This window comes from Sapajus apella, unplaced genomic scaffold, assembly GCF_009761245.1.
Source record: "Sapajus apella isolate SASKATOON/1434 unplaced genomic scaffold, GSC_monkey_1.0 scaffold90, whole genome shotgun sequence".
Classification (NCBI taxonomy): Eukaryota; Metazoa; Chordata; class Mammalia; order Primates; family Cebidae; genus Sapajus; species Sapajus apella.
Genome location: NW_022437030.1, coordinates 4,542,037 through 4,563,082, shown reverse-complemented (window position 1 = coordinate 4,563,082; position 21,046 = coordinate 4,542,037). Strand labels below are relative to the sequence as shown.

General features: G+C 44.1%; 1 long non-coding RNA gene across 3 annotated transcripts in view; it reads right to left on the bottom strand.

The window, feature by feature from the left end:
- Positions 1-906: 906 nt before the first annotated feature.
- LOC116534926 overlaps positions 907-21,046 on the bottom strand; it is a 44,477-nt gene continuing 24,337 nt past the window's right edge. The window contains exons 2-8 of one of the 3 annotated variants that reach the window (XR_004261948.1): positions 14,044-14,101; positions 6,254-6,414; positions 4,946-5,131; positions 3,993-4,095; positions 2,439-3,762; positions 1,373-1,411; positions 907-1,266 (exon numbers count right to left, since the gene is read on the bottom strand). This is a non-coding gene — a long non-coding RNA (uncharacterized LOC116534926). Of the gene's footprint in view, positions 1,267-1,372; positions 1,412-2,438; positions 3,763-3,992; positions 4,096-4,945; positions 5,132-6,253; positions 6,415-7,521; positions 8,035-14,043; positions 14,102-21,046 lie in introns of those variants that run through there. The other 2 variants (XR_004261950.1, XR_004261949.1) reach the window with 2 other exon arrangements.

The window sequence follows — 21,046 nt, the reverse complement described above, 5'->3', positions numbered from 1 at the left end:
AAATGCACTTGCAATCACCGATAACATGTAAGATTAGGCCCCAGCATGGGACACTGTATTTTATGCCCTTCATGGAGTTTTCCCTAATGCAACCATAAATCAGCCCACAAAGCAGGGCGTTTTGTCCATGTTAATAAAGAGGACAGTGAGAAACCCAGGGTGCCTTGGGATGGAGACATTTCTGGAACTTGGAACGAGCCTGAAATCTTTAGCTTGTATCAGGGCCACCCGGATGCAGCCTTCAGGGGACAGACCACAGTGGGGGCTTTTGGGGAAGTCACAAAAGAACAGTGACAACAGGATCACCCAGCAAAAAGGGCATGAGGATGGCCACATGGGTGCAAACATTTCCATTTCTGAGCATTTAAGCAGAGATTCAAAATCTTGAGATAGGAGAAAAAGTACAAAATAGAAAGCGAAGTTGTTCTAATACACATATTTCAATTTGGAAAAGAGAGTAACATAGTAAGAAGAGTGGGGGAAAAAAGCAATTAAATCAGAAAACCACAGTTTGCAAAATAACTTTTGGTGGTAGCTACAATATGTCTTCTATGTCTTTCCTGCCTGGCCCCACCAAAGGTTCACATTAAATTATTATTATTATTATTTGGCCAGGCATGGTGACTCAAGCTTGTAATTCCAGCACTTAGGGAGGCCGAGGTGGGCGGATCACCCGAGGCTGGAGTTTGAGACCAGCCTGCTCAACGTGGTGAAACCTGGTCTCTACTAAAAATACAAAACAATTAGCTGAGCATGGTAATGGGCGCCTGTAATCCCAGCTACTTGGGAAGCTGAGGCACGAGAATTGCTTGAATCTGGGAGGCAGAGGTTGCAGTGAACTGAGATTGTACCACTGCACTCAAACCTGGGTGACAGAGAGTCTGTCTCAATAATAGTAATAATAATTATTATTAAGAAAACGGGTACTTTTTTTTTTTTAATTCACAGAACCCATCACCGTAGTTTTATGTAACAATTTCATGAGGTGTCCAGAGTGTCAGATTTCACTGGTACAGAAAGGTTTAACAACTCAATATACGGGGAAAAAGAATGTCTGGCACCTCAAGGCCCATCTTCCCCTTGGTGTGGTGGCTTAAGCCTAGCCCAAATTCTGCTTATGGAAACTGCTCTGCTCTTCTCCCTACTTCTTTTCCCTCTCAGCAACACCACCCCATGCACCTATGGGAGTCTAAACCAATAGGCATCTGGCCTTGCTCTGTGGAGCTGGGGCATAGATGAGCAAGGTCCAATATGGCTGGTGTGGATCTACAAAAGAAGAGGGGAAAATCTAGGCTGGAAAAAAACAGAGAGAGAAGTAATTATTGGCATTCTCCCCAACAAAACACCCACCCCCTCCCCCACAAACACACACATTTTTATTCTTCTAGAGCTTCAAGACTTCTTCTTTAATCTAAAGCAAGTAAGAAAATGTCTAATAAAAATGATTCCCCTGTTGGGGACTACGCATATAGCCCTTTCTCCCAAGTAAAACAGAAACCAACAAGCTGAAAGTGCAAGAAAAATTTATTCCACTTAACGCAACTGAACTTCCCTTCAATTTAAACAAAAACTCATTACAATCAAACACACATTTGAGTCTTTTATAAAGTTTCACATTTGTATTTTCTAACGTCATTTAAGAATGGGCATGATTTAGGTCTCAAATTGAAGAAACTAGAGAAACTCAGCCCTGACACTTGCAAATAACTGGCAGCATTGGCAAAGCAGGAAGCATGCTTCTTAGCAGACGCCCATGCCATGCTTTTTCTTTTAATCAGAGTGGAAAAAGCACACACCACTTCTTCTTCTTTTTTCTTTTCTAAGAGACGATATCTCATTCTGTCATCCAGGCTGGTATGCAGTGGTGCAATCATAGCTCACTGCAGCCTCCAATTCCTGGGTTCAAGCGATCCTCCCACCTCAGACCACTTCTTTTTTGAACTATCCATTCTCTAATGACACCTTATCAAGCTAGGAAAACAAGTTACAGAAGAAAGATTTGCATTGAGCTTAGAAAGGAGGAGAAAAGGGACCTTCCTTTGCATTTTAAAAGCTCAGGGTCTTGAGGGTAAATTTGTGTTCTGATATCTGACTTCATTGTATCCAAATAAAACTCTCCAACACTTTTAGGCAGTTTACAACAAAAACACAAAATGAAAAGATAAGAATAAAAGCAAGCTCCCTACTACCCTCTGCCCAAGGTCAGAATGTCAATTTGAAGTAACAAAAAAAGAGAAACAAAGTAGCAATCACATCCTCCTTAAAAAAAAAAAAAAAAAAAAAGGAGGCTAGGCTCCATGATGAACGAGATGAGAAACCCAAACTCCTGCACTGAGCATTGGTCTGCTCGCTGTCCAGCGCAAGGTGAAAGGCTTTGGAGAATCTGCCCACCTGTGGGCAGAGCAAACCATGCCCAAACCCAGGAAGAATCTTCTCACTGAGGGGATCCCACTGACCCGGCTGAGTGGGTACACAGAGGAATCTTCTTTCTGCTTCCAGGCAAGAGGGAGCTTTCTGGTTGTTGCTGGCAGTAGAAAGGGGGCAGATAGAGAGGATGTGGGGGAGCAGACACAGATTGAGAAGTCCCGGCTTGTCCAGTACCAGGCGCTGGGCTCTCTCTCCTGCCCTGGACCTCCCAGGAACCTGTGAAGCTATGTGAAAGCCAAGGGCCAGGAGGCTGGGCTCCATGTAAAATGTGCCACCCAGAGCTAGGGAACGGGGGTTCACATGCTTCAAGGCAGTGGGCGGAGGGCAGGAGGCAGAGGGCATGTGTGAGACAGCTGCCCCAGGAGACCCCCTCCCAGGCAGGATACATTGCCTCACCTTGTCTTCACCAACTTCTCCCCATGGGATATCAGAGGGGCCAAGAGTCAGGAGACCTGAACTAACCTGGGCTGGTCACTGCTATAGTGAATCCTGGATGCTGTGAGAGTTAACCTGACAGAGCCTCAGTTTCCTCACTGGGGAAAGGCAGTGCTGGTGGCTGACCTGGGCACCTGGGAGGCTCGGGCACCTGCAAGTTTTGGGACAGGGAGGGACACCTCCTGGCCAGCAGCCCCATGAGGAAGGGTAGAAATCCCTACTGTGACTGCTACTGAGATTAGACTGGCTAACTGAGATAATGCGGGCTAAACACACACACAGACACACACACAAACACACACACACACGCGCACGCACACACACACACACACACACACACACACAGTCTAGTGGTCCGGCACATAATAAAGCCCAGATTTAACACAAGTTTGTTTGCATATTTACTCATTTTCCAAAAGACTACCCTTTAAAAACAGAGACTCAGCATACCTGAGTGTTACAAAACCTTCCACCTCTGAGGGTCTTTCCAATACCTTCCATAGCCACTCATGTTCAACGACCCCCATCGATGCCTGTCCGGTGCTTGTGACGGCTCCCACATCACATCGGGGGGAAGGAAAGCCAAGAAAACATGCACCAGATTTAATAATCCCTTCTGGGGGCGAGACCTCAAAATGGCAAGGGTTGAAGGGTCAGAGAAAAGAAAAATTTTAAAGATGGCTTTTAAAAGCAATAAGGTTATATGGGAGGTTGGGTTATGTCTGGGAAACCTCTGTACCTTCCTTTCAATTTTGCTGTGAACCTAAAAGTGCTCTCTAAAGTCAAGTCTTTTTTAGAAAAAACAGTAAGTGGTAACTTGATAGAGCTCATGAACAGCCAGTGGGTTTGTGGCTTGCCCTACAAGTCCAGGTAACCCCATCACAATGGATTCCAAAAGTGCTGTATCAAAAAACCACAGAGCGTGGGTCACAGTGGTTCACCCCTATAATCCCAGCACTTGGGGAGGGAGGCCAAGGTGGGAAGATCTCTCAAGCCCAGGAGTTTGAAACCAGACTGGGCAACATAGTGGGACCCTGTCCCTAAAATTTATTATTTTTTTAATAAGAAAAGAAATTAGCCAGGCTTTGGTTGGCGGTGGCGGGGGGGTGCCTATAATCCCAGCTACTCACTATCAAGGCAGGATGATCCCTTATTCCCTGGGGGTTCTATGCTGCAGTGAGCCGTGATTGTTCCATTCTACTCTAGTCTGGGTGACAGAGTAAGACTCTGTCTCTTAAAAAAAAAAAAAAAAAGAAAATTAAAAAAACCCTGCCGGAGCAGTGAACCTGAAAAACAGCATTTGATCCAGGGATAATGAAGGCCCTGGTAATGTTAAATACTATTTCTAGCCTAATAGACTACACACAATGTAAAAATCTGCATTGTTTTAATATCTGAACGTAACTAAGTTAGTAAATTAGACATTGTAAGCAGACATCAGAACGTTTCTGCCTTGCCTCCAAGAGTTAAAGGACTGATGTGGGCAAGGACTTGGGGAATGTAAAGAGCTAATAGACGTCTGGCGCTTACTCCCTCTGTCTTGTCCAGGAAAGCAGACCCGCTCTGAGGGACAGGACAGGAAGGCTGAGCGCAGCACACGTGTCTCTTTCCATGTTCGCATACTTTATCTGCATCTGTTCAGAGCGCGTGTGTGTGTGTGCGTGCGTGTGTGCGTGCGTGTGTGTGTGTGTGTCTTGTTCTTGCTGTCTCTTCTCTCTGGCATTGTCCCACTCCCTCCGTCTCCCTCTGTCCACATGACTCCCCAACCCCCACAGACACCATTCTTGATAATTATAGTTTATTGATTCTCCTGGTGTTGGATGCCACCGGCGCTGTCTTCCTTATGTTAGCTGGGGCATCCTCCCAGCTCCATCACAGCCTGCATCTCAGGAGGAAAAGCACTCCCAGCACTAATCTGGAGAAAGATGTTGCCTTGACCAAGGTCCCGGGAGTCCCTCTGGGAGGTGAGCCTGAATCCCTTCCCCCCACCAGGACCCCAGCCCACCACCCCCTGAAAGCTGAGGCTGAGCCCAGCGGGCAACTAAAATAATAGCCATAGAAATAAACATGTATTGTCACTTACCACATGCCAGGCAAGTTCGCAGGCACAGTCTGCACATCCTCCCAAATCCCTGGGAGAAGGGGCTACTACTCATCACTGTGAATGAGAATCAGGGAGGTGCAGGGCTCCCCTGAAGTCACACAGCTGCTGCGTGCTGCAGCTAGGATCTGACCCCCAAGCTTGCACACACAGATCTGCAACTGTCGCCTGAAAGGAAAGAGCAAGACCTCTGAGGTGAGGACCAAGCAGATGGTGCGGGGTGAAGGAAAACTCCCCAACATGTTGGCTTTTAAAAAATGCACTCTGAGATGAGCATGACTGGCAAGTTCCCTGCCCATTGCCACCCAGAAAGAGAGGGTCCCCGGCCAGCCTGAACCAGTGCCCCAGCTGCGGAGGGAGACAGCCTGGCTCCCAAGCTGTTTACTTCTCAGCCATAAACAGGAAGGCCATAAAAGGGGCCCCTTTTGGTCAACCACTCAGGGGCTTCTCTCTCCTCCTCCTCTTCCTTTTCCTCCTCCCAAGTACGTGTCCCTAGGCAGAGAGAGTGTTTCCTTGAGGCTGCTACCTCCCAAATGTCATTGTCCCTTTGCCTTAAAGAACATCCTTTGAGCTGGAAATTCCAACTGCTGAAGTCATGACTGAGTTGACGAAAAGGTAGATGCTTGTGTCTGGCCCAGAGAGCTCAAGGACATGTAGGGTACAGTGCCAGGCATACGATGGCCTCTCTGATCTCCATTGGCCACCTACTTTTTAAAACTAATGAATAACTAGAAATGCCTCCTTTTCTGAAAAGAGAAAACCGCAATTCTAAAAGAAATCTAGAGAGAAAGTGACCCAGATATTCAGAGGTGAGACGTCCCAAAGGAAAGATTAGATAGCACATCTCAAAGAAAGTTCTCTACCACATTTTTTCCCAAAGGCTTCTGCAAAAAAAGAAAAGATAGAGGGATTCCACAACCAAGCAGGGTTGCCCTCTTAGAGACACACACACCATGCATGTGGCTTTTTAAAGGTTCTGATAAGTCCTGCAGCAAAGGACCTTGTTTCATTGCATGAGTTTTCCAGATGTTTTGCCCACAAGATTCTATTTCCACAAATGGTTCCTTTATTCTTATGACATTTCAAGTCTCATTTGATGCTTTGGGAACCTCTGGATGAATGCATGAGGTCTTGTGCTGAACGTTCACTGGTGTCATCCGAACTTGACTTTCCTTTTCAGTTTTCATGTTAGGGCCTCTTGGACATAACCTTTACCATTTCCTGTCTCCACTCCCCAAGAATGAGATGAGTCTCACAAGACAGCTGACTAGATTAGGTAGATGGAAATACCTTGGCCTCATTGGGGAGTTATCAGGGAATTGCCGTCTTTGGATACAGGGAGATCTCTATTTCCAGGAAGGTTTGTTCGGTGACTGCCTCTTCTTTCTTTGGCTCAATGGCATTCAGCTAGATCCTTCTCAATCCCACAGGGCATGGCGATAGGAAAGCTTCTGGAAATGCATCATATGAAACTATTAGTGTTTCCTCAAGGAGTATTTGTGTGTGAGTATGAGAGCCTCATACAAAAATTTGAATAACCCTAGCAAAACATTTTTTTGTTGAGACGGTGGCTTATTCACAGTTTACTGTAGCCTCAACTCCCAGGCTCAGGCAGTCCTCTCTCCTCAGCCTCCCAAGTAGTTGGACTACAGGTTCCCATCATGATGCCTGGCTAATTTTTTAAATTTTTTCTGTAGAGATGGGGTTTCACCATGTTGCCCAGGCTGGTCTTGAACCCCAGGCTCAAGCAGTCTGCTCACCTCAGCCTCCCAATGTGCTGGGATTATAGGTGTGAGCCACTGTGCCTGGCACAAAACACTTCTGATGTGACAGAGTCCTTGAAAATGTTTGTGACTATTCTCTTTCCATCCCCAGGCTGGGAACCTCCCTGGCCCCTATCATCTTACTGCAGGGAACCTCTCTGGGGCCTGGACACCTTACTGCAGTCCTACCTTCCCACCAAAGCCTTCTCAGACTGCCATGGCTGTATCACTAGCGCACAATGTTACTGGCTTGAATTTTTAGTGTTTTGTTTTGTTTTTAATGAAAACTGCAATGTTGTAAGGTCTCGAACTGATGAACCAAACCTAGCTCACTAATGTCTTAGCTTCATGATGTTTAACAAAAGAAAAAGAAAAACATTTCAATCAATTGGTTTTACATTAAAACGCTGGATTTATGGCCTCTGCTTAAAAAAAAAAAAAATCAGAGGATCTGGCAATGAAGGACTACATTCTTCTTTTACAACCAACAGTGGGAATTCAGAAACAGTCTTCCGATGGAACAAATACCTTAGTTTGCTGAAGTCCCCACCTTTCCCTAATGTCACTTAGAAACAAAGACACTGAACCATTTATCCCAGTTTTACCATTAACTAGCTGTGTGATGCCAGGCAAGTAACTGAATCTCTCTATGCCTCAATTTTCTTATCTGGATAATGGAAACAACAATAATACCCTGCCTATATCAATCAGGTTAAGCAAGGTTCACTGTGGTTAAAAAAAAAAAAATCCAAAATTTTAGTGAATTGCCATGACAAAAGTTTATTTCTTACTTACACTCCATGTCTCATGCTGGTTGACACAGGGCAGGGTGAAGAGAGGGGTTGCTCTAGATATCACAGGCTCAGAGTTCCAGGGCAAAGGAGGTTCCATCTTGGCACACTCTTCCATTGTCAATCCAGGGACCGTGGGAGTCAGTGTTGGGAAGGAAAGTGGAGAATCACTCACAACTCTTCAGACTCCACCCAGAGGTGACACACATCAATTTCATTCATATCCCATTGGCCAAAGCAATTCACATGCTCTCACCTAACTTCATAAGGAGCAGGGAGCATTAACATGCAACTAACAGACTTGTTCTAATGCTTCCAAGCCCTTCTCTTTCATGGGACCCTGTGACTAATTTATATTTATAAATTGGTATTCCTTTCCTTCAAGAAGTTCCCCCAAATTGGATATGCTTTAAGCCCTGCAATGCCTGGATTCACTTCTGGCCAGAAACATTTGTGAAGAACCCTAATGTTTTTTCAACTACCTCATGGGCTTGCTGTGAGAATAAAGTCAATGCCAGGCACTGTGGCTCACGCCTGTAATCCCAGCACTTTGGGAGGCCGAGGTGGGCGGATCACAAGGTCAAGAGATTGAGACCATCCTGGTCAACATGGTGAAACCCTGTCTATACTAAAAATACAAAAAGTCAGCTGGGCATGGTGGTGCGTGCCTGTAATCCCAGCTACTCAGGAGGCTGAAACAGGAGAATTGCCTGAACCCAGGAGGCGGAGGTTGCGGTGAGTCCAGATTGCGCCATTGCACTCCAGCCCAGGTAACAAGAGTGAAACTCTGTTTCCAAGAAAAAAAAAAAAAAAAAAAAAGAGACAGAATAAAGTTAACATGCAGCACTTTCAAGACAGCATCAAGAACTGGATCTGTACTCTGTGGGTATTGGCTTCTATTATTATTAGGGCAATGGCAACACACAGTTCTGACTCTCATAGTGGACACAAAACACACACACACACAGGCACACACATGCTACATTTGCTCAGTAAGGAAGTCATCACTAACCAAGAGAGTTGTCCTATGTTAGGGGATCCTTGACTGTGACCTTGAGAAGTCCTGTTCCTTTTGTGGGCTTCAGTCTCCACTTCTGTCCATGGAGGTTGTGGGGGGGGGGATGTTCACAGATGACTTGTCTGCTCCGTAACACTGAGTGAGGGGCCCCTTAAGGGCTGCGGGTACAGGTAGGAATGCCAGTTGTGGCGAAGAAGCCAGGGCTGATTAATTATGCAGGCAGCCCCACCTCTGCAAACCACCCATCTGGGAGGTCAGCCTGCAGACATTGTTTCTCTTGATATTACAGGCCTGCATGTCTCCACCCTTAGTTGTACGTATAAAGCATCCCAGCAGCCCATTTCCGGTGGCCTCATCAGACCCTGGCCCCACACATTGTCACTGGCTCACAGCTGTGGGTCCTTTATCTAGCAAGCTTTTCTGCTCAGACACAAGAGATGAAAGAAAGGACCTCTCTGATGAAGCAGTTGAACCCGTTGCTTGATGTGTTCTTCCCTGAATTTTTTTTTTCATCCTCCTTTGCAAGTTCCCAATTGCAATTTCTCCAAATGCCTTTTCCTATTTGAATGTAAAAGACAGTAAAGGAAACGCACCCCCACTCCATCCTAACTCACACGCACACAAAAGCTCATTCAAGTCCCCTTTTCCTCATTTCCTGGCTGAGTGTCCTGGGCAAGTAACTTAATCTCTCTGAGTCTATATCCTCACCTGCAAAAACAGAGACACCTGCTCTGTCCCTATATGAATGTTACATTTGAATCACCTTGTGAATGTAAAGGATACCACTTCTGTTTTTGATTTCTCTGAATCAGTATGTAGTAGTTTTCTGTTGTTGTGAAATGAATTACCACAAATTTAGCAACTTAAAATGACACCCATTTAATATCCCACAATTCTATAGGTCAGAAGTACAGGTAGGCTCACCTGGACTCCACTCAGAGTCTCACAAGGCCAACATCAAGGCGTCAGCCAACTGGATTCTTATCTGGGGGCTTTGGGAAAGATTCTGCTTCCAATTTTTTATGATTGTTGACAGAATCCGGTTCCTGTGGCGTCAGGTCCAATGTCCCCATTTTGTCGCTGTCAGCTGGGAATTGGGCTTAGTCTCTGCCTCTAGGCTGCCCATATTCCTTCTCATTGGGTACCTTCCATCTTTAAAGCCACAGAAGGAACATCAAATCCTCACACTTTCATTTAAGAGGTCACCCGATTGGGTCACAATTGCCCAGATACTCTCCATATTTTAAAGTCGATTTACTTAGGGCTTTTCTTGCATCTGCAAAATTCCCTCTCAGCAGCATTTGTGTTAATGTTCAATTGAATGAACAGAAGAGGAAAATCTTGGGGGGAACAAGGGCGTTTTTAGAATTCGGCCTATCATAACACAACAATTCTTCAACTGCCTTCCACAAAGGTAAGATGGTGATGGATGTTCTGTGAAGAAAACAGTTCATAGCTGAACAATTTGGAGAAACACTGGGGGAAACAGAGTGAAACAAGTTTTGTTTGCTAGTTTTTCAGTTCAGGACACAGGAGAGTCGTTAATATGCCATCGTACCTGGTGATTCAAGAGATGCAGTAGTTCCCAAATTTATTAAGCCGTAGTATTCTTTTCTGCCAGAATATCTGTTATTCTTTAGAACCCAGTTTGGGATACAATAATCCAGATTTAAAAAGAATTTTGTATAGGCAAAGACAGGATGATAAACAGGAAATTCCTTAGATCTTTACATATCTGTTTTTAGAAATTTGTGACCTGATGGTAGGCTGCCCTCCAAGGCATAGTCCTGGATACCAGTTTCTGGAAGGAGTTAATTATCCATGGCTCTCTGAGGGGCCCTCCACTCCAAGGGCTAGGTCCATGGTGTTGCGCCACCAGCGGGAGGGCTTCAGGTACCGTAACTAAATGATGCTCACCGTCTTAAAGGCATTTTCCTGCCCCGCAATTCAGTTTGCCTTGGGATGAGTTGGAAAGGCCAGAGTGAGGTCCATAGAAGAGAAGGAGGGAGGGGGGTTTGGGCTTAGCATTCTGCTGAAATGCTAAATGAAATCTGTCTGTTCATTGCCCTTCCAGGATGAGCTTCTCTGACCAAACTCTAAAGCAGAGAGAAATGCCTCTTCTTGGAAAGCATGTTCCTAGAGTAGCCCCTTCCTCGGCTGCCTCTTCTCCGGAGACCTCCCTGGGACAAGCCTGGCAGCACTTTTACCAACTGACCCTGGAATATCTTACAGGCCAGACCTGCGGCCGCTGTGAATCTAACCCTGTGCCTTTGGGACAGAAAATCAGTGCAGGTTTTATCATCTCTCCCCTGAAATCAACTCCAAAATAATTTTTGCCTTCAATCCATTCATCTGCCACTCTATGCTTGATTTCAAATTGTGGTTTGTTTTCTCTGTAAGAATCCCCTGGCCATGTTTTGGGTAAATAGCAAGTATGATCTGGGCACTCTAATAAACTGCAGCTTCAGACAGAAGCCTGCTCTTGCTGGAGGCAAGTGATTAAACATTTTAATAGCACAGCAAACTTATCAGCAGGCTTACCAAAAAAGAGAAAAGGAAGTGGTTTTATTCTCCCAGCTTGTGTTTCCGAGTATTTTACTACTGGGGTCAAATGTCTGTCAAAGATTTTTGAGGCCCAAATTTGACTTTGAAGAACCTCAGAAGATTTCTAGAATACACACGGCATCACACTCTATAAACAGCCCAGCATTTTCCCTACGCTCGCCTAACCATCCAGTTCAATATCACCATGGTGCCTAAAAGGTTTTTAATATAGATATTAAATATATCTATATCATTACTTCAGTGAGAGCCTGAGCTGTGCTTTTTCCTCTGGGGTCTTCCAAGCTATTTGCTGCTGACATACACTATTAAAAATAAACCTACCCTGAGGAACTAGTCATTTTACATGGCATTAGGACTAATGTTATCATTTAAGTAGCTGCAGAGATTTGCCAACTACAGAGGCCCCAGATAACGAAGGAAGCATGATCGTGTGAGATAATCTTCTGCGTGGAAATGACTTTCATCATCTGTAATATGTCATTTAGATGCTTATTTAAGACTTACACTATTGAACAAATATTGATGCCTTCAACAGAATAAAAAACATCAACGCTAGAGTTAGGTAAAAGATCAGATCCACTTCTGGCGCTTAGGACTTGGCTGGGTAAAAAACAATATCCTTGGACCTGTGTAGTGAAGAGGGAAAGAAAGAAGGGGATTCACTCTCATTCTCCCACTTTCCACTTAGTAGCATGTCAGGTCCTGACATGTACAAATTTACAGCATCTACACCATAATCTTATAACAAAGGTGACATTTTTATCCTCATTTTACAGATGAGGAAACTGAAGGTCCGCATGTTTTTCCAAACTGAAGTTTGAACAAATTCACTGCTAAGATATAGCAATACTGAGATTTGAACATGGCTCTGACGGCACACACTCTGCAAGTATTGCCCTTTTCCACCATTAGCAAAAGGACCAAGATTCTGACAGCTTTTTCTGCTCTACCCACAGGGTAGAAAATTGACAATGTAATTGACCATCTATTAATTCATGGATGCAGATGATTTCATTTATTCGTCCATCAATCAGTATGTATTTATTGCACATCTATAATACACTAGGCACTGTGTCAAGCACAGTGAGAGCTTGCAGAATGGAATAAGGCATGGGCCCCAATCCCAACAACAGAGATGGATCTGCACATGCAGGCTCTCCTAGTTTGGTGGAGTTAGATGTCCTTGTTCAGTGGCTGTGCAGCTTGGTAAAGGCAGTACCCAGGTCATCTGCCTGCATAGTTTTGCAGCCCTTTTTGATAGACCAGCTAGGGGTGAGGACTTCCTTACCCCATATCAGACACAGAGCATCACAAATGAGATGCTCTTCAATCTTATCAGACTTCGCACTGCCCCCAAATGTAGGCATCTTTACTCCACATGCATCACTAGCTTCTGCTTAGTGGCCTATTGTTTACTGCTACACAGCACTATGACATCCATACATTATTAGCCCACTTCATGGATGAAGAAACTGAGGCTCAGAGAGGTGAAGTGATTTATCCATGGTTAGGTAGATGGAGTGATACGGTGGAGTGAGAACCCTGGGCCTGATGTTTGACTCTCTTCACCTGCCCACGTACCTATTACGAAGGAAAACGTCATCTGAGAGCTTACATTTTGCCAGGCCCTTTGAGGCAGCTGCTGTTATCATGCCCATTTTAGGGTGAAGAACACAAGACACAGAGAGGTGTGTCCCTTGCCTAAGTGCACACCACCAGAAAAAGTCAGAAGCAGAACTTTAGACTGAGCCTCTGACTCCAAACAAGAAGCTTCCAGGCCATCTTTATGGGATAGTTCTCTTTTAAAAAAGGCAACTCGAGCTTGGTAATGATGCACCGGGTCTTCTCCAGTCCTGATGCTGCCATTGTGGGGACCAAACCCTCATTAAAGGAAAAACACCGAAGAGGCCCCTCTCTTCTCCATCTTTCCCCCACTAGCTTCTCAGATGCTAGGACCCCTGCAGCTTCCTAAGATCTGAAGCTCTTGAAAGAGTCTCTTCAGGAGGGGACCTATTGTTACAGTAAAAATTAAAAATAGGCTGGGCGTGGTGGCTCACAGCTGTAATCCCAGCAGTTTGAGAGGCTGAGGTGCGAGCATTGCTTGAGGCCAGGGGTTCAAGACCAGCCTGGGCAACACAGCAAGATATCGTCTCTACAAAAAAATTCAAAGATTAGCTGAGCATGGTAGTGCAGGCCTATAGTCCCAGCTACTCAGGAGGCTGAGGTGGGAGGATCGCTTGAACCAAGGAGGTAGAGGCTGCAGTGAACCATGATTGTGCCATTGCACTTCAGTCTGGGCAACAGACTGACACCCTATCTCTAAAAAAATAAAATTAAAAATAATTTGCATGAGGGTTCCAGCATGTTGGCAAAAAGAAGATGAAGCTAGGGCACCAGAGCTGGTACTGGGGAAGGCTGGTGGTGATGGGGTTAGCATCTGGTTGAGCTGCAGAGCTGATCTGTTGGGATTTGGCAAACTCCAGCCCTGTCTCATTTCTAGTCATTTTTACCTGCTGCATTTGCATATACATATGATATCTGTTATCCTAATTATATCTATTTTCCCAGGTACAGACAGACATACTCGAGAGTTGCGGTGCCCATTAGCAGATCACATAGGGCTCTGCAGCTGTGTTTTGATTAGTGGAAGAGGTTCTTTGGCATCGGAGAACTGAAATCACCTTTTAGAGTATGACAAGCTCAGCTGAGCGTCTTGCAAGTGGAAATCAGAGGTTTCTCTAAGGAAGGAGTGCGAACGACCACAAAGAATTAAAAGAAGAATAACCTTTAATAGTTTTCAGGTGTGAAAGCTCAGTGATGCTGAAGGCCTGCCATCCATCAGACAGTATGATGTTCCAGGATCTCTTCAGGCCCACATTCACCCCCATACATGCCTCTGGAAGCTGACAGCCATGAGAGCCCCCCAGGAGGAACTCAACACACAATTTTTCCAGGCTGGGTTCCAGCAAGGAGGCCATGCAGGTGAAGAGGCCAGGGAAGGCTGGAGGAAGGAGCACAAGAGTATTATGGATCATGATGCATGCCCACCTGCCTTCAATGACTTGCAAACAATATTCAAATCCTTATGCAAGTCACCAAAAGCTGTCTTTTATACCCTGTGGCCCCAGGGGCCCCTTTTAAAAGTCATGCAGGTATTTTCATGATTGCCTGCTCTATTGTGGACTTGCATGCCCAAGCTCTCTCAAATTCCTTGGGAGGTGTATTAGTCCATTTGCATTGATAGAAAGGAATATCTGAAGCTGGGTAATTTATAAAGAAGGGGTTTATTTGGCTCATGGTTCTGCAGGCTGTACAAGAAACATGGCACTGGCATCTGCTCCTGGTAAGGCCTCAGGAAGTTTCCACTCATGGCAGAAGGGGAAGGGGGGCTGGCATCACATGGTGAGAGAGGAAGGGCGCCAGGCTCTTTTAAACAACCAGCTCTCCCGTGAACTAACAGAGTGAGAACTCATTGGGGCACCGAACCATTCATGATGGATATGCCCACAAGACCCAAACACCTGGCACAACGACCCACTTCCAACATTGGGGATCACATTTCAACATGAAATTTGGAGGGGACAAACACCCAAAGCATATCAGGAAGGTTGTGCCCCTCTGCTGTGAATGTGGTCTACGGGTCAAAACTTTAGGTGTTAAGTTGGTGCACTCTTTGTAATGCACGGCAATTTCAGAAGCTCTATCCTATGAGATCCTAGATAACTCGATAAGGGAGCCTGAGCAGGTTTTATGACCCCTACTGTACTGGGTCTAAAGGCACTTAGTAAGTTACCTAAGGCCAAACAGCCGGGCTGCAGTTGAACCCCCCTCCTTGAACCCGGCTGCCCTAACTTCAAGTCTGGTGCTATTTACTCCAGATCTCCCTGATTTAAATATTGCACACAGGGAATGGTGGAGGACTAGAAAGGTAAGAAAAATCCAGGAGAAGGAATTCTCAATATACTTTTTTTCTGTCTTCTAGAGGGAAGAAAAACCCCCCAGTGGCAGGGTTTCTCCCTGGAGGGAGGAAAGGCCATGTCACCAGGAGGGTCACCAAGGATTTGTGGATTGAAAATACTCATCAGGGGACTATTCCTGGGTAGCCCTGAGTTGAGAATTACTCATTGATTCATTTTTTTCCTTTGACAATATAGTCATGTCATGCATCACTTAATGACGAAGATCCATTCTGAGAAATGCATCACAGAGTATACTTACCCAAACTTAGATGGCACAGCCTACTACACAGCTAGGCTTTATGATGTAGCCTATTGTTCTTAGGCTACAAACCTGTACAGCAAGTTACTGTGATGAATAATCAATTGTAACACAATGGTAAATACTTATGTATCTAAATGAATCTACCTTGGAAAAAGGACAGTAAAAATACGGCATTATAATCATATGGGACCACTGTCATATATGTGATTCATCATTAAGTGGTGTGTGATTGTATTTACTGAGTACCTGCTATATGCCAGGCATCGTTCTATGCAAATGAGATTCAACTGGAGGCAGAAAATTATCAATGGTGCTAAGAGCTATGATGAAAATAAAATACACCAGCTGAGGCCAATTCAGCCAGGGCAGTCTCTCGGAAGAAAAGCATCTGAGCTAAGACTCCTCACTGAGCAAGAGCCACCCACCCAACAGCTGGGAGAAGAGTTCTCCAGACAGGGCACCACAGGCAGAGATTCAGGAGCAGGGAGGGCTGAAGGCTTAAGAACCAGAAAAGCAGTGAGTCTGGCTGAAGCTGGCTAGAGCAAGATTGCAAAGCGCAGATGGTCTGAGATGAGTTTGGAAAGGGAGGCTAGAAAAAGCAGGACTTCAGTGGTGTTTTAGGTGGCTTTAAGCTAACCCCAAATGTAGTGGCTTATAATTGACAGCTGGGCTTTTTAATTAATAGATTAGAATAATAGTCTATACTATAATATGTAGTAGTTCTCCAACATCAGCATGTATCGGAATCACTTAGAAGGCTTGGTAAATCTCGCAGAACAACTGATGCAGCTTATCTGGGGTTGAGTCCAAGACTCTGCATTTCTAATAAGTTCTCAGGTGATGTTGAGCTTCTGGTCCCAGACTGTTTTGAGAACCACTATATTAAGAATGCATCACATATATGACCATCAAGTTTTGTTTTTTGAAACTCTTGTTCCAGTAATATATCTGTTCATGTGTACTGAATCCTGATGGAAACGGTATTTTTTAAGGATGGATTCAAAAAAGTTTGAAAGACTTAGGATCCTTCTTTAGAAGAGAAATCATTCTTGAATGCTGTAATTAACAACTGAGAATCTTGTGACTTCCATAAACATAAATAAACCAGCAAATATATGAATGGGCCAGGTATGGCGGCTCATGCCTAAATCAGTACTTTGGGAGGCTGAGGCAGGAAGATCACTCAAAGCCCTGAGCTCAAGAACAACCTGGGAAACAGAGCAAGACCCCATCTTTACAATAAAAAATCAATTATCTGGGCTTGGTGTCGGGCACCTGTAGTCCCAACTACTTGCAAGACTGAGGCAGCAAGATTGCTTGAGCCCAGGAGTTAAAGGCTACAGTGAACTATGATCTTGGCACTGCACTCCAGCCTGGGCAATGGGCAATTTCTCTCTCTCTCTCTCTCTCTCTCTCTCTCTCTATATATATATATATATATATATATATATACATATATATATATATGTATATATATATATATATACACACACACACATACACACACACATATATATCTATATCTATATAGGTATATAGATATTATATATATATCTAGATAGATAGGTGTAATATTTAGCTGGAATACTAAACAAGATTCTTCTGTTGATGGCCTCATCTGGGCCTTAATTTACTATCCTACTGAATCTTCAGAAATACTCTGTGGCACTTTGGCATAAAGCCTAGGATCCCACTCTAAGCTGCCTGCCTCCCTGTGCAGTGCTAGGGAGAACTCCAGCCACTCTGACAATGCTTTCAGGTCCTGGTTGCATCTCCACGGTGTGGGCATCCTCCAGTGGACTCAGCTGCATTTAGTTTTTCAGATGCAAACCCATGCACCCAGTTTGCCACACATACCTGTTGACTGGTCTCTGCAGTTTAGCTCTGCTTCTCCTACAAGCGGCACTGGTTCCGGATCCCCATGGGAAATTAGGGATAAAGCCCAGCTTCTCCTTCCCTGGCCAGTTCTGACCTCAGTTATAAAAAAGTGTTGAATCCCCATTTGGTAACAAACCGTCCTGGTGGGGAAGTTCAGGGCTTCTTTCTGAATAGAAAGGCAGTAGCTTCTGGAATCTACACTAACTCAGGAGTCTAGAAACATGCATGCATTCATCCAGTAAATCTACTAAGTGCCTACCTGGTATAGGCAAGGCACTAGCAAAGTACTATGTCTATCCCAGCAGTGTACAGAAGATGCCCTCCTGCTGCTCATAATGGGTGCACTTTCTGCCTCCTTTGCCAACTTGCTAGAAGACTTAGGCCAACCACTGCCCTCCTTAGACACTTGGCATGACCAGTAGGGCACAGAAAGGAGCATGAGACGTTAGAGCTGTGAAGTACCACAAGAGCGACTGAATCCCATCTCGTTTTATGAATGGAAACCAGGGCTACAGTGAAGGAAAGGGACTTGCACAGGGTCACATGGCAGCACCTTGTGGAAGGCTGGCTGAAACCTCAGATGCTGCCTCCATGTAGCTTCCTGATGTTCTTCCCCATGGCCCCTCCCAAGCCCCTCCTTCTCTCCTACTATGAAAATGGAAAAGTCTATCTAGTTGGAAATACACGGAACTCCAGAAAGGTAGAGTGGACATCAGGCAGTTGCTGATTTTTCGGAACACCTCAGGTTTTTTTTTTTTTTATTGCATTTTAGGTTTTGGGGTACATGTGAAGAACAAGCAAGATTGTTGCATAGGTACACACATGACAGTGTGATTTGCTGCCTTCCTCCCCTTCACCTATATCTGGCATTTCTCCCCATGCTATCTCTCCCCACTTCCCCACTCCTCCGTCCCTCCCTTATTTTCCCCCAACAGACCCCAGCGTGTAGTGCTCCCTCCCTGTGTCCCTGTGTTCTCATTGTTCAACACCCACCTATGAGTGAGAACATGCAGTGTTTGATTTTCTGCTCTTGTGTCAGTTTGCTGAGAATGATGGTTTCCAGGTTCATCCATGTCCCTACAAAGGACACGAACTCATCATTTTTTATGGCTGCATAATATTCCATGGTGTATATGTACCACATTTTCCCTGTCCAGTCTATCATCGATGGGCATTTGGGTTGGTTCCAGGTCTTTGCTATTGTAAACAGTGCTGCAATGAACATTCGCGTGCATGTGTCCTTATAGTAGAACGATTTATAATCCTTTGGATATAAACCCAGTAATGGGATTGCTGGGTCAAATGGAATTTCTATTTCTAGGTCCTTAAGGAATCACCACACTGTCTTCCACAGTGGTTGAACTAATTTACACTCCCACCAACAGTGTAAAAGTGTTCCTATTTCTCCACATCCTCTCCAGCATCTGTTGTCTCCAGATTTTTTAATGATCGTCATTCTAACTGGAGTGAGATGGTATCTCAATGTAGTTTTGATTTGCATTTCTCTGATGACCAGTGATGTTGAGCATTTTTTCATATGTTTGTTGGCCTCACGTATGTCTTCTTTTGTAAAGTGTCTGTTCATATTCTTCGCCCACTTTTGAATGGGCTTGTTTGTTTTTTTCTTGTAGATCTGTTTTAGTTCTTTATAAATTCTGGATATCAGCCCTTTGTCAGATGGGTAGAGTGCAGAAATTTTTTCCCATTCTGTTGGTTGCCAATTCACTCTAATGAATGTTTCCTTTGCCGTGCAGAAGCTGTGGAGTTTGATTAGATCCCATTTGTCTATTTTGGCTTTTGTTGCCAATGCTTTTGGTATTTTGGTCATGAAGTCCTTGCCTATGCCTATGTCCTGAATGGTTTTGCCTAGTTTTTCTTCTAGGGTTTTTATGGTGTTAGGTCTTATGTTTAAGTCTTTAATCAATCTGGAGTTAATTTTAGTGTAAGGTGTCAGGAAGGGGTCCAGTTTCTGCTTTCTGTACATGGCTAGCCAGTTTTCCCAACACCATTTATTAAACAGGGAATCCTTTCCCCACTGCTTGTTTTTTTCAGGTTTGTCAAAGATCGGATGGTTGTAGGTATGTTGTGTTACCTCCGAGACCTCTGCTCTGTTCCATTGGTCTAGATCTCTGTTTTGGTACCAGTACCATGCTGTTTTGATTAATGCAGCCTTGCAGTATAGTTTGAAGTCCAGTAGTGTGATGCCTCCCGCTTTGTTCTTTTTGCTTAGAATTAACTTGGCTATGCAGGCTCTCTTTTGGTTCCATATGAAGTTTAAGGCGGTTTTTTCCAGTTCTGTGAAGAAGGTCTTTGGTAGCTTGATGGGAATAGCGTTGAATCTGTAACTTAGTTTGGGCATTATGGCCATTTTCACGATATTGATTCTTCCTAACCATGAACATGGAAAGTTTCTCCATCTGTTTGTGTCCTCTCTTATTTCTTTGAGCAGTGGCTTATAGTTCTCCTTGAAGAGGTCCTTTATATTCCTTGCTAGTTGTATTCCTAGGTATTTTATTCTCTTTGTAGCAATTGTGAATGGCAGTTCGTTCTTGATTTGGCTCTCTTTATGTCTGTTATTGGTGTATAGGAATGCTTGTGATTTTTGCACATTGATTCTGTATCCTGAGACTTTGTTGAAGTTGCTTATCAGTTTCAGGAGATTTTGGGCTGAGACGATGGGGTCTTCTAGATGTACAATCATGTTGTCTGCAAATAGAGACAATTTGACTTCCTCCTTTCCTATTTGAATACGCTTTATTTCTTTTTTCTTGCCTGATTGCTCTGGCTAGAACTTCCAGTACTATATTGAATAGGAGTGGTGAAAGAGGGCATCCTTGTCTAGTGCCAGATTTGAAAGGGAATGCTTCCAGTTTTTGCCCATTCAGTATGATATTGGCTGTTGGTTTGTCATGAACAGCTTTTATTATTTTGAGATATGTTCCGTCAATACCTAGTTTATTGAGGGTTTTTAGCATAAAGGGCTGTTGAATTTTGTCAAAGGTCTTCTCTGCATCAATTGAGATAATCATGTGGTTTTTGTCTTTGGTTCTATTTATGTGGTGAATTACCTTTGTAGACTTGTGTATGTTGAACCAGCCTTGCATCCCCGGATGAAGCCTACTTGATCATAGTGGATAAGCTTTTTGATGTGCTGTTGCAGTCAGCTTGCCAGTATTTTATTGAAGATTTTTGCATCTATGTTCATCATGTATATTGGCCTGAAGTTCTCTTTTCTTGTTGAGTCTCTGCCGGGTTTTGGAATCAGGGTGATGTTGGTCTCATAAAATCATTTGGGAAGGATTCCCTCTTTTTGGATTATTTGGAATAGTTTCAGAAGGAATGGTACCAGCTCCTCTTTGTATGTCTGGTAGAATTTGGCTGTGAACCCATCTGGACCTGGGCTTTTTTTGGATGGTAGGCTCTTAATTGCTGCCTCAACTTCAGACCTTGTTATTGGTCTATTCAGGATTTCAACTTCTTCCTGGTTTAGGCTTGGGAGGAGGCAAGTGTCCAGTAATTTATCCATTTCTTCCAGGTTTACTTGTTTATGTGCATAGAGTTGTTTGTAATAATCTCTGATGATGGTTTCAATTTCTGTGGAATCTGTGGTGATATCCCCTTTATCGTTTTTTATTGCATCAATTTGGTTATCGTCTCTTTTCTTTTTTATTAATCTGGCTAGTGGTCTATTTTGTTATCTTTTCGAAAAACCAGCTCCTGGATTTATTGATTTTTTGAAGGTTTTTTTGTGTCTCTCTATGTCTTTCAGTTCTGCTCTGATCTTAGTTATTTCTTGTCTTCTGCTAGGTTTCGAGTTTTTTTTTTTTTTTTTTTTTTTTTTTTTTTT